The sequence below is a fragment of the Prionailurus viverrinus genome, chromosome B4, assembly GCF_022837055.1.
Source record: "Prionailurus viverrinus isolate Anna chromosome B4, UM_Priviv_1.0, whole genome shotgun sequence".
Taxonomy (NCBI): domain Eukaryota; kingdom Metazoa; phylum Chordata; class Mammalia; order Carnivora; family Felidae; genus Prionailurus; species Prionailurus viverrinus.
Genome location: NC_062567.1, coordinates 64,717,459 through 64,730,481, shown reverse-complemented (window position 1 = coordinate 64,730,481; position 13,023 = coordinate 64,717,459). Strand labels below are relative to the sequence as shown.

The 13,023-nt window shown below is 37.5% G+C and overlaps 1 protein-coding gene and 1 non-coding gene across 3 annotated transcripts in view; one reads left to right on the top strand and one right to left on the bottom strand.

Annotated features, from left to right (window-relative positions):
* The window catches only part of SLC2A13 (solute carrier family 2 member 13), a 427,568-nt gene that overhangs the window by 126,562 nt on the left and 287,983 nt on the right, over positions 1-13,023 (top strand). The gene's annotated exons all lie outside the window — the stretch shown is intronic.
* On the bottom strand, positions 4,087-4,225 carry LOC125171434 (small nucleolar RNA SNORA67). Its single transcript, XR_007154338.1, has one exon. It is a non-coding gene; the product is annotated as a small nucleolar RNA SNORA67 (small nucleolar RNA).

Sequence of the window (13,023 nt, the reverse complement as noted above, 5' to 3'; positions counted from 1 at the left end):
GCAGAAAAAGCATTTGAGAAAATTCACCTTCCATTTATGATTAAAAACTCTTAACAAAATGGGTATAGAGGGAATGTACCTTCATACAATAAGGACATATATGACAAAGCCACAACTAATATTGTTCTTTCAGGAACAAGACAAGGGTGCCCATTCTTGTCACTGCTATTCAGCATAGTATTGGAAGTCCTCACTAGAATAATTAGGCAAGAAAAGGAAATAAAGGCATCCGAATTGAAAAGGAATTGACAAAACTGTCACTATTTGCAAATAGCATGATGTATTTGGAAAATCCTAAAGACTCCATCAAAAACCTATTAGTACTAATAGATGAATTAAGTTTCAGGATACAAAATCAGTACACAAAAATTCTGTTTGTTGTGTTTCAATACACTGATAATAAACTTTCAGACAAAGAAAATAATCCCAATTACATATGCATCAAAAATAATAAATTTCCTTGGATAAATTTAGTCAAGTAAGTGAAATATCTGTATGCTGAAAACTGTAAGATATTAATGAAATAAATTGAAGAAGACAGAAATAAATTGTAAGAGTCAATGTTGTTAAAATGTCCATGCTAACCATAGACATAGAATCTGTGCAATCTATATCAAAATTCCAATGACATTTTTCAAAGAAATAGAACAAATAATCCTAAAATGTATATGTAACCACACACACACACACACACACACACACACACACACACACACACACACAAAATCCCACAATAGCCAAAGCAATTTTGAGATAGAATAAAACTGGAGGCATATGCTCCCTGATTCAGACTGTCAAAACTGTATGGTATTGGCATAAAAACAGACCCATAAATCAAAGGAAAAGAATAAAGAGCCCAGAAATAAACACACCAATATATGGTCAATTAATTTACAGCAAAGGAGCTAAGAATATATTATTTGGAAAGGATAGTGTCTTCAATAAATGGTGTTGGGAAAACTGCACAGCCACATGCAAAGGAATGAAAGTTGACCACCATTCTATAGCATACTCACAATCGAAACAGATTGAAGACTTGAATATAAGACCTGCAATCAGGAAGCTCTTAGAAGACAACATAAGGTGTAAGCTCCTTGACATAGGTCTTGGCAGTGATTATTATTGTTTTTAATCTGACACCAAAAGCAAAAGCAACAGGAAAAAATAAGTCAAGTGGGACTACATAATACTTAAAAACTTCTCCATAGCAAAGGAAACCATCAAGAAAATGAAAAGGCATCTTAATGGGATTAAATGTTTGCAAATCATAAATCTGATAAGGGGCTGATTCCAACATATATAAAGACCTCAAAAAAACCCTCAATAGTGAAAAACCAAACAATCGATTTAAAATGTGTGTGTGTGGGGGGGTGTTGAATCTGAATAGATATTTTTTTTTCAAAGATTTACAAATAGCCAACAGGTACTTGAAAAAAAGCTGAACATAGTCATTGTGACTAATTATGCAAATCAAAACCACAATGAGATACCACCTTATATCTATTAGAATGACTATTAAAAGGACAAGAAATAGCAAGTGTTAGCACGGATTTGGAAATATAAATAGTTTCTCCACTATGGAAACCAGTATGGAGTTTCCTCAAAAACTTTAAAGTAGAATTACCATTAACCCAGCAATTACATTTTTGGGTATTTATCCAAAGAAGACAAAAACACTAACTCAAAAAGATATGTACACCCCATGCTTGTTGCAGCATTATTTGCAATAGCCAGGATATTGAAACAACCTTAGTATCCATTGGTGAATGAATGGATAAACATACACACACACAGATAATGGGATATTTCCACCCATATAAAAGAATGAACTCTTGCCATTTGTGACAACAGGTATGGACCTTCAGGGCATTATACTGTGTGAAATAGGTCAGACAGATAAAGACAAATACCATGTGATCTCTCTAATTAAATAATAATAATAATAATAATAATAGGGGTGCCTGGGTTGCTCAGTCGGTTAAGCACCTGACTTTGGCTCAGGTCATGATCTCACAGTTTGTGAGTTCGAGCCCCATGTGGGGCTCTGTGTTGACAGCTCAGAGACTGGAGCCTGCTTCAGATTCTGTGTCTACCTCTCTGTCTCTGCCCCTCCTCCACTTGGGTGTGTTCTCTCTCTCAAAAATAAACATTAAAAAAAATTTTTTTAAGTAAAAAAACCCTCACAGATAGATTAGTTGTTGCTAGAGGTAGAGCGGATTAATGTGTAAAGAAATGGGCAAAGGAGATATAAATTTATTTTAAAAATAAAAAGCCTTTTTGTGTACTACTGATTTGTATTCATATCTTGAAATTGTTCATTGTAAAATACTTCCTTTGCCCAATTTTCAGATAAAATATTCTCATATATAAAGTGATAGAATAAGCAAATATTTAATTTGCAAGCCAGAAATATGTTAACTGCTTCAATTCTCCTTGTCTTTTTAAGTACAGGAAGGTAGAAATACTAACAAAAAGAAACTGCAATAATAATCACTACAAATAATAAAAAAACTTATAACTTTCTTTGCTTAGCAGTTTGTTACTGAAAAACCTCCAGAAATTTTACTCTTGAAATTGCTAAAATATTTTTACTTTTTGATGATGTCACTCCACAGTAAGAATCATGATTTGTATGATTGACTATCTCATAAAAAATGTGAATTCTTTATATTTGACAGCTATTTCAAGTACTCCAACTCAAAATAAATTTAAAAAAATTCAATGTTCATTTATTTTTGAGAGAGAGAGCGGGGGAGGGGCAGAGAGAGAGAGAGGGAGACAGAGGATCTGAAGCAGGCTCCTCACTGACCGCACAGAGCCAGATGCAGGGCTCAGACGCACAAACAGAGAGATCATGACCTGAGCTGAAGTGGAATGCTTAGCCAGCTGAGCCACCCAGATGCCCCCAACTCAAAATTAATAGGGGAGACTCATCCCACAATCCTGGGGTTTATTTAGTGTGAAAGGAATATTTCTGATTGTTGGTTAGTAAGATGGAGTAAGGCAGATAAATAACTATTATCCTACACATTGTTTCACATTGAGAGTGTTTCAGTGTTCAAATTGTTCGAAATATATTTTCACCTGAAAATTTCTTATTTTGAGGAAAGAGTATGAACTGAAGGTAGGTGAGTGAATAGATGTGAACAAGATGATTTTAAAGTAAGTAGTTTCAATTATCTATGAAAAGTTTAATTTTTTTTTGTTTTGCTTTGCTTTTTGTTTTAAAAAAAAATTTTTTTTAACGTTTATTTATTTTGAGACAGAGAGAGACAGAGCATGAATGGGGGAGGGGCAGAGAGAGAGGGAGACACACAACCGGAAGCAGGCTCCAGGCTCTGAGCCATCAGGCCAGAGCCCGACGCGGGGCTCGAACTCACGGAACGTGAGATCGTGACCTGAGCTGAAGTTGGACGCTTAACCAACTGAGCCACCCAGGCGCCCCATGCTTTTTGTTTTTAAATATCATCTATAACATTCAGACAAGGCAGTACATAAATATTAGAAATAACCTATTTCTGTTTATATATTGCAGTATATACAGAATTTAAATCCTATATAAAGATATGAATTTGCAACTGGAGCCTCAATAGATAGAAAAATGCAAAAATATTGAGTATCACTAACAAATACACATGTATTTCTGTTTTCAGTAACAGTACTTGTTCAGGATAATGCAATAATAGATCTTTTATCTATTTTATCTTAATAAAAGCATTTTAATGAACTTTGGAAATTGAAACATTTCAATATCTGAACTTTCTCCCTTTCTGGTTCCCCTGGTCCAAGAATGAGACCCTGACTGGGCCCAACAGCCCCCTCAACTGAGGTTAGCAACATTGAGGGGATGTGTTACTGTAGATGGTTTCCATGTCCCAAGAGGTGCTCTTGTCTTCTGTCACTCTGTTGATAGCCACACCTGTATAGCTAAAAGGTCTGCCATGACCAACTCTGGATATAGTTTTCTTTTTTGGTGGGGAAGTCATGGTTGATGGCTGAAGCAGTCTGCTTCACATCAGTTTGTGTCCATGTCAAGAAAAATGACAAGTTCAGTGTGTGGATGGGGAGACAGGAGGACTGAGACATATATGTAGGCAGTCAGAGGTCAAAAGGAAACATCACCTTACCCCACAGACCTTGGGCATTCCAGATTTTATCCCAGGTTTCTATGTTTCTGGGGGTTGGAAGTCACTAGTTGCACCTTGTAGAGAGGCTCACCTTTGAAGAACACGCTATGTAACATCTATGAGTGATCAAATGGGCATTTTGTGTTAAAGGACTGTAATGTGCTTGTGTGGGCATTATTGGAAGGTCACTAACATAACATTCTATTATCTTATCTGCAAGCTTATGTAACTCTTTTAGAAACTCTGACCGGTTTCATTATTTCTTCTTATTTATTGCTAACCTGCTGAGTCATTTAGCCATGAGACTTGAAGAACCGGAGTCTCTAACTCATGTTTCATCACGTAATGTTTTTTGGGGGGTTATTTGTATTTGCTTTGTATATTTCTAAAAAAAGCCTCTTTCAATTCTTGTATGTGTATAATAGGGTAGGTATAAAGAAATTTAAATGTCACTTTATAAAAAATGCTAATAGCCAGGGGAAAGAGGGTGACATGATCACTTATTACATTTGTGATGCTCATTTGATAAAAATTATCATTTGTTTGCAAGAGGTGCAGCTTTTCCTGGTTTTGAAACATAAGCTCCAGTTTGCTCCATTAGTCCTTATGGGACAGACATTGTGATGTAGGAGGGTCAGCTCATCAACAGATTCTGTAAAACAGTATAACTTGATTTCTTTCTTTCACATTATGATTAAAGGTCAGTTTCAAAAAAATTTTTGTGTGTGTAACATTCTGAAGGATATACAATTAATTCTCCTTTAAAATTTTTTGAGATCTAAAATTGACCTTACAGTACTATACCATAAGGTTGACCTTCACTTACTATTTAGATGGTAGAAATTTTGTCTTTGGATCAAGGCTGCCTGTCAGAAAGTTGTGTATTCCACATAACTTTGGCCCATCAGCAATTTGCCTTTTCTCAACTAACAGAATATTACTACATCACTGGTTTGCAAGGAGAATGAAAAATAGCTTTATGATACCCTTTCCTAAAGCAGTTGTGTAATCCTAATCTATGCTGTTACCATTATTAATACCTTTTAAAGTCTCTCCTATGTTTATCTTCCTTAGAAAACTTCAAACCCTCCAAGGCAAGGGATTGTGTTATGTTCTAGAAGTTTTGAGAACCTAGGAGAGTGCCTGGTTTGTGGCATGTGCTCAACAATTTTGTTGTGTAATAGAATAAATTAATGAAGGTAATTCTTTGAAAACTTTTACATGAAATTCCATAATCCCATTCATTCATTCTGTTTAACAGTGCATGCTATTTGGAAATTTTATTTTTGTTATTCTTTTGGCCCATTTCATCACCTGTATTCATTTGTGATAGGCAATATCTGATTCTTTATGTTCGAAATCAAGCAGTAGAGTGATGGACAGTTCAGGCTTTGGAGTCAGATGGGGGGTCAGTTGTAGCTCTGCCGCATTTTAAATATAGATTATTGAATATATTAACCTCACTTTTATTCCTGCATTTGTAGAATGGGTGTGAGGTAGAACCCACTTCACAAAGTGGTTTGTGAAGATTGACCATGTAAATAAAGTACTTAGCCTGGCACATAATTAGTGCTCGATGAAACAAGTTTTATCATAGTTGATATTCAGATAGTTGACTTTCCCTTCATGCTAAATAAGCCTAATTTCTTTAACCTGATTAATCAAAGTCTAGTTATCCAGTAGTTCAATTCTCCTTAATTTTAGTTAGTTGAAGAAATGTTTATAGCCTAGGGAAAATGCAAGTAGTAGACTACTATCATCTAGTTAATAATGCCATCTGGTTGCTAGGTTAAATTGTGCCTTGTATTATTAATTATGGGAATTCCTGTTTTGGTTTTTTTTTTTTTTTTGCTTTGATATCTTTAAAATGTTACACTTGTTGAAGAAATCAGATTTCTTTTTATTTCAGATTAAATTCATTTTGTGGTCATATGCAGAATTTCAGCAAATTTTATTTATAGACCTTTACATCCCCGTGGAGCTAAAATAAACAAAGTGAATTTTGCAAGATTGTGGTTTCAATACCCTGAATGTCATTAAGTCCCAAAAATAAAGAGTGCTGGCTTAGATGTCAGAAGTCCTTCATTCTTATTTTTATTCCCTTGGTTATTAATTTGTGACCTTGGGCAAGCCATTTAACTTCACTCTTATTCATTTTTCTCATCTTTTCCTGCCTTCTCTACCTCACAGAATCTTCATGAGGCTGAAATGAGAAAATATTTGAGGATGGTAAAAACTGTAGAAATCTATGGTTCTTTTGTGTTAAGGCAGTGTTTTGTGATGTTAATTTTATACACAAGATCATAATGTAGTCTGAGGCAATGAAAACGTGTCTGTTCACCTGACTTTTTATACCAGATCAATGTCAGAAATATTCAGGAACTGCATTTAATGATTTTTTTATAGTTTCCTTTGAAAGAAAACTTGCAGAGTCATCACATAATAGCTTGTTATTTGTGTCCCCTCCACAGAGTTTGCTGCTACTCAAGCATTGTGGTTCTTTTAGATGAAGGCCCAGCCTAAGTAAACGGGAAAGTCAGCAGATAGAGCTGCAGGAACTTTTTGAAAACAGCTGAACATACCAGTGTTTGTCCTTTTAGTTTGTGAGCCCAAAAGACCTCTGTTTCCTCAGCCGTGTTGATATTTACGTATGTTAACATAATTACTCCTAAATGGCCATGCAATGGCTGCATTGTTTCCTTTCTTGACAAGGACCTGGAGATTCTGAACCTTGAAGAATGCATTGCAGCCTGCGTATGGAGCTGTTTTCCTTTTAGCATTTCTTAGTTCTTAGGGTTCCACTGAGATCAAGTGGACGTGGAGTGTTACGGGCTAAATTTTGTGTTCCTCCAAAATTCATATGTTCACTTCTTAACCTCTACGACCTGAGAATATGATTACATTTGGAGATAGGGCAGAGGTAACTAAGGGCCACCCATGTGGGGGGCGGTACTCCACTCTGACTGATGTCCTGAGGAGAAGAGGATGAGATCTAGGGATGAGCTTGCACAGATGAAAGACCATGTGGAGACCCTCAGAGAGGAGGCAGCCACCAACAAGTCAAGGAGAGAGGCCTCCAGAGATGCCAAGCCTACGACACCTTCATCTTGGACTTCCGGCCTTCAGAACAGTGAGAAAATTCTGTTGTGGAAGCCTCCCAGTCTGTGGTATTTTGTTGTGGCAGCTCTAGCAAACAAACAGATCGTGGATGCTGGGCGTTCTCCACTGGGAGTGTAAGAAACTCTACTAGGAGCCTTAAAAAGCCTCCATAATCCACGTATAAATAGAGTTTGAATTTGAATGTAGTAGAGGTTCACAGATTTTACAGTTTGTAAATTCATTTTTTTAAAAGGTAGAAGTGATGGCAAAGCTGCTTTTAGGCAGAGAAAAGACAAAGAGGACAGTATTTGAGATGGTTTACTTGAAAGCTTACTTTTAGGGGCACCTGGGTGGCTCAGTTGGTTGAGCATCCAACTTGGTATCAGCTCATGTGGTGATCTCATGGTTTCATGGGTTCAAACCCCGTGTCAGGCCCTGGGCAGTGACTACATGGAGTGTGCTTCAGATTCTCTCTGTCTCCTGCTCTCTCTGCCCCTCCCCTGCTTGCACTCTCTCTCTCTCAAAATAAATAAATAAACTTCAAGAAAAAAAACGCTTTTACTCTTGGGATGCCTGGATGGCTCAGTCGGTTAAACGTCCGACTTTGGCTCAGGTCGTGATCTCACGGTCTGTGAGTTCGAGCCCCGCGTCGGGCTCTGTGCTGACAGCTCAGAGCCTGGAGCCTGCTTTGGATTCTGTCTCCCTCTGTCTCTGCCCCTCCCCTGCTTGTGCTGTCTCCTCCCTCTCCCTCTCCCTCTCCCTCTCCCTCCCTCCCCCCCCCCCTCTCTCTCTCTCTCTCTCTCTTAAAAATAAACCTTAAAAAATTAAAAAAAGCTTTTACTTCTTTCATAGTTTGATATACTTTTTTACTTTAAAATTATAGAGGAATTGATACACATGGCTTAACATTTCTTTAAGAAACATACCCAAGGTAAGTTCTTTTGGTGGTTTTTTGTTGATTTTAAATCCTTACATTTCCCATATTAGTAACTCAAAACAAGTGTTTTGATGTTAATATAAATGAAATGGTCTAAATTACATATGAAATTTTGGTGTGGGGGGGAATTCTCTACTTCCTTCATTAACGATTTATACTTGGCTTAATTTTGATTTTCAAATATTGAATCCTATTCATATACCTGTTCACTGAAATGGCCATTTTTAAAATACAATATTGATACTGTCTTTACACACATAGTGCTGTACAATTTTAAAATGCTTGCACATGCACAGCATCATCCAGTCCTCCAAAAATCTTTTGGGGTTAGCATTATTCTGTTAATTTTCCAGGAAATGATTCCCAGAGAGATTAGGATACTTTCTCAGAGTCACACAGTGGTTTCACAGATCCCATATTTTCTGAGTCCCCATCCAGAGTTCTTCCTCTGTTTCTTAGACACGGGGACACCAAGCCCCATGGCTGAGAGATGCATTTTATGTGTGTGTGCACATGTGCCTGTTGTTTGTGTGTATTTCCCTTGTTTCTAGCTCTTCCCTTTGCTCTTCTGATAATTTTGTGGCAAGTATTTTACTATGTAGTGGTGATGTGCATGTTTTCTTTTTTCTTCTGGTACTTGTATGCACATGTGCACATGTGTGTGTATGTTCAGTGATATCAAAATATAACTTGAAGCAGTGGAAAGATTTGTCATCTGTAAGCTTGGCTAGTAGGATGGGTGCAACTTCTGGCTGAAAGAAAAAAAAAAAAGATTTTAAGATGTCCATGGCTGTTACTTCATATTTTAGTGGATACCAGAATCTGTTTATAATAGTTAAAGGCTAGGTCTCAAAATTTGTTTCTCTGGAAGCACATCATTTGTAATCTTTAGCTCCTAAGGTAGACAACCTTTATGAGGGTTATGTGTTAGTATTCAGATCATTATTAAGCTAGCTCATTGTTCCTCAGGCCTAACACGAAATCCCTGTCTTTTCACGTTTCCTAGCAACTGACTCACACGTGGAGGATGCAGAAAGAAAGCCATCAGGGACTTGCTCTGCATTTCTCAAACAGCCTCTGAGAAATAGTACCCAGACTACATTGTTTCTCTTCACTGTTTCTAGTAAAAGCTTGCCTTTTATGTTCATTAGATTCTAAGAGAGAAGTTATAGAGGATGAACATGAAAAATTGAGTAGTGATGATGAAATATCAAAGCCAGATTATTGGAAATTTTTATCATTAGTAATATTTTTTTTATAGCCATTGCTATTTATGTGTATCTTGAAATGATGGTTACTAAGGTAAGGAGATGAAATCAGTTCTGTTTTATACTTGAGAATTAAGGTAGTTATTATTATAAAGTTACTCCTCTTAGATGCCTAATAAGTACTTGTTCATAATTGTGAAATAAAATGCATCTTCAGTTTTTCATTTCCTTAAAGGAAGGGAGGACAGTGTACCCTAAATTTATTATATATTTATGTGTATGTAACTCTTTGTACACACACCTGTGTATTTTAAACCTTTAGACTGACAAATTGAAAAATGCTTTCTGAACTAAATGATACATTTCATTACATTTAAACAAAATGAACAAATAACTTCATCCCAATTTCTCTGTATGGAAATTGATAGTAATTTGGTGTTGAAGTTTTAGCACGTTTAAAATAGAAACTATGATTTTTATACTTTATTGTATTTTTATTTTCTTTTAATCTTACCATTTAATTTGGGTGGCCTAAAATGTAAAATACAATGACATTTACCTGTTAATAATACTAAGACATATATACTAGGAAAAAAGTGCCTTTCAGATGACAAGAATCTGAAGTTATGTCTCTTCTCTTAACTGTCCTTGTGCTGTTTGCTGTAACTGACCCTAGGAAAGGGGGCTGTGGAAGGAAAAGAGTGATGAGGGAAGAGAAAGCAAGAGGAAAATGGAAGGAAAGATGAAGCATGAGTTAAAAAAAAAAAATGGTTGTGAGGGCACCCGGGTGGCTCCGTCAGTTAAGCATCTGACTTCAGCTCAGGTCATGATCTCACGGTCCATGAGTTCGAGCCCCACGTCGAGCTCTGTGCTGACAGCTCGGAGCCTGGAGCCTGTTTCGGATTCTGTGTCTCCCTCTCTCTCTGCCCCTCCCCTGCTCATGCTCTGTCTCTCTCTGTCTCAAAAATAGATAAAAACATTTTAAAAAGTTAAAAATAAATGGTTGTGACTAGTGAACGGTGGGGCAGTGGGATTGAGTGGAGCTGCTATATCTGTCTCCCTACCACCTCTGTGAAAGTAGTGTTCTGCTGCTGTTACTTTGCCAGGAATGAGCGTGTTTACCAGCCAGCACCCGCCAGGGTGCACTGGTGCTCTCCATGCAATACCCAGCATGAAGAACGTATACAGGTAGAAAACATAATCGTGTGGGTCCTTGAGCATGAGTTGAGGACATTGTTTTCATGTCAAATGAAGACTTGGGCTAGATCAGTTCTTTCCTAAAAGCCAGTCTGGGGACCTGTGCTGATCCATAGAATTTTCTTGGGTTTTTAGCCAGCTTAAAAAATTAAGTATTTTATAGCTGGTTCATAATTTAGTCTTCATGGGGTTCAGACTTTTTAAATTTTTATTTTTTTTAATATTAAAAAAAATTTATGTTTATTTATTTATTTATTTTGAGAGAGAGTGTGTGTGTATAAGCAGGGAAGGGGCAGAGAGAAAGAGAGACAGAATCCCAAGCAGGCTCTGCACCATCAGCACAGAGCATGATGTGGGGCTTTAACTCATGAACTGTGAGATCATGACCTGAGCCAGGATGAAGAGTCATATGCTTAACTGTGCCACCCAGGTACCCCTAAATTCTTTTTTCTGTTTTCTTTCTACTCACTGTATCCAACTGTACTTTGTACAACTGCTCTTTCTCATGGGAAAGCAGAGTTCTCAAATTCTGTTCCCCACTTAAAAAAATTTTTTTTTGTCATGTTTTCATTATTTTTTGAGAGAGAGAGAGAGAGGGAGGGAGAGAAGGAGAGAGAGTGAAGAAAAGAAAGCGGGGGCTGGGCAGAGAGGGAGACAGAGGATCCAAAGTGGGCTCGGCGCTGATAGGCTGACAGCACTGAGCCCAGTATGGGACTCGGATGCTAAACCAACTAAGCCACCCAGGCACCTACCCCCCTCCATTTTTTATGTCCATTTGATTTTAACTTCAGTTTCATATCTGAATTAAGACTTCGCCCTTCACCTCAGATGAGCTAAGTGGCATTGTTGTCCAGCCAAATGATAGCTGTTTATGTCACTTGGTTGCTTTGCCTTACCCCTACCCTTCTCCCATTTTCCACCTTTCAATCCCACGGCCCTTAAGTCTCCACTTCTCCCTATTTCCTGCTTAAATATACACAGGGGGCTGGTTAGTAAGGATACTTCATAAATGCATGCCTAGCTAGGTAGACAATGAGATGTTGGTCTTTTCCATTCATGCGGGTACCTCTTATCTTTATGGGTGATTTTCCTGATCCCTATCTGTAGCCTTGAAATGTGAGGAGAGCCACCCCTCTCTTCTCACATGCACTTCTCTAAAATATATGTTACTTTATTGCTCCTTGGTCCACCACTGCTTTGGACACAGTTCAGGGACAAAAAAGAAATGTCCTACTCACTATGATACTAGTTTTCACACATGAAAAAATTAGGCTGCCAATATTCATTCTTTGTAAGTACTGCTCCTTAGAGTAAAATCTTAACTGCCGTAAATTCCCCCCACCCCCTTTTTTTAATGAAATGGTCACAGTAGATGATAGTTGGTTTATTTTTTTTCTGATGGAAAAAAAAAATGAAAACTGCTAGTGTCTTATAGCTCACAATACTGACTTGGTAAGTCCGAATATTCTTTAGACATCATTTTCCTCTTTGGTTTTGATTTTGCTTAAGATCTGAATGAGGTACATCCACTATTACCTTAATGGTGATTTTATTTTTTTTTATTTATTTTTTTTTTTTATGTTTCACAAGTTTTATTTATTTATTTATTTTTTTTCTGAAATTTATTGACAAATTGGTTTCCATACAACACCCAGTGCTCATCCCAAAAGGTGCCCTCCTCAATACCCATCACCCACCCTCTCCTCCCTCCCACCCCCCATCAACCCTCAGTTTGTTCTCAGTTTTTAACAGTCTCTTATGCTTTGGCTCTCTCCCATTCTAACCTCTTTTTTTTTTTTTTTTCCTTCCCCTCCCCCATGGGTTCCTGTTAAGTTTCTCAGGATCCACATAAGAGTGAAACCATATGGTATCTGTCTTTCTCTGTATGGCTTATTTCACTTAGCATCACACTCTCCAGTTCCATCCACGTTGCTACAAAAGGCCATATTTCATTTTTTCTCATTGCCACGTAATATTCCATTGTGTATATAAACCACAATTTCTTTATCCATTCATCAGTTGATGGACATTTAGGCTCTTTCCATAATTTGGCTATTGTTGAGAGTGCTGCTATGAACATTGGGGTACAAGTGGCCCTATGCATCAGTGCTCCTGTATCCCTTGGATAAATTCCTAGCAGTGCTATTGCTGGGTCATAGGGTAGGTCTATTTTTAATTTTCTGAGGAACCTCCACACTGCTTTCCAGAGCGGCTGCACCAATTTGCATTCCCACCAACAGTGCAAGAGGGTTCCCGTTTCTCCACATCCTCTCCAGCATCTATAGTCTCCTGATTTGTTCATTTTGGCCACTCTGACTGGCGTGAGGTGATACCTGAGTGTGGTTTTGATTTGTATTTCCCTGATAAGGAGCGACGCTGAACATCTTTTCATGTGCCTGTTGGCCATCTGGATGTCTTCTTTAGAGAAGTGTCTATTCATGTTTTCTGCCCATTT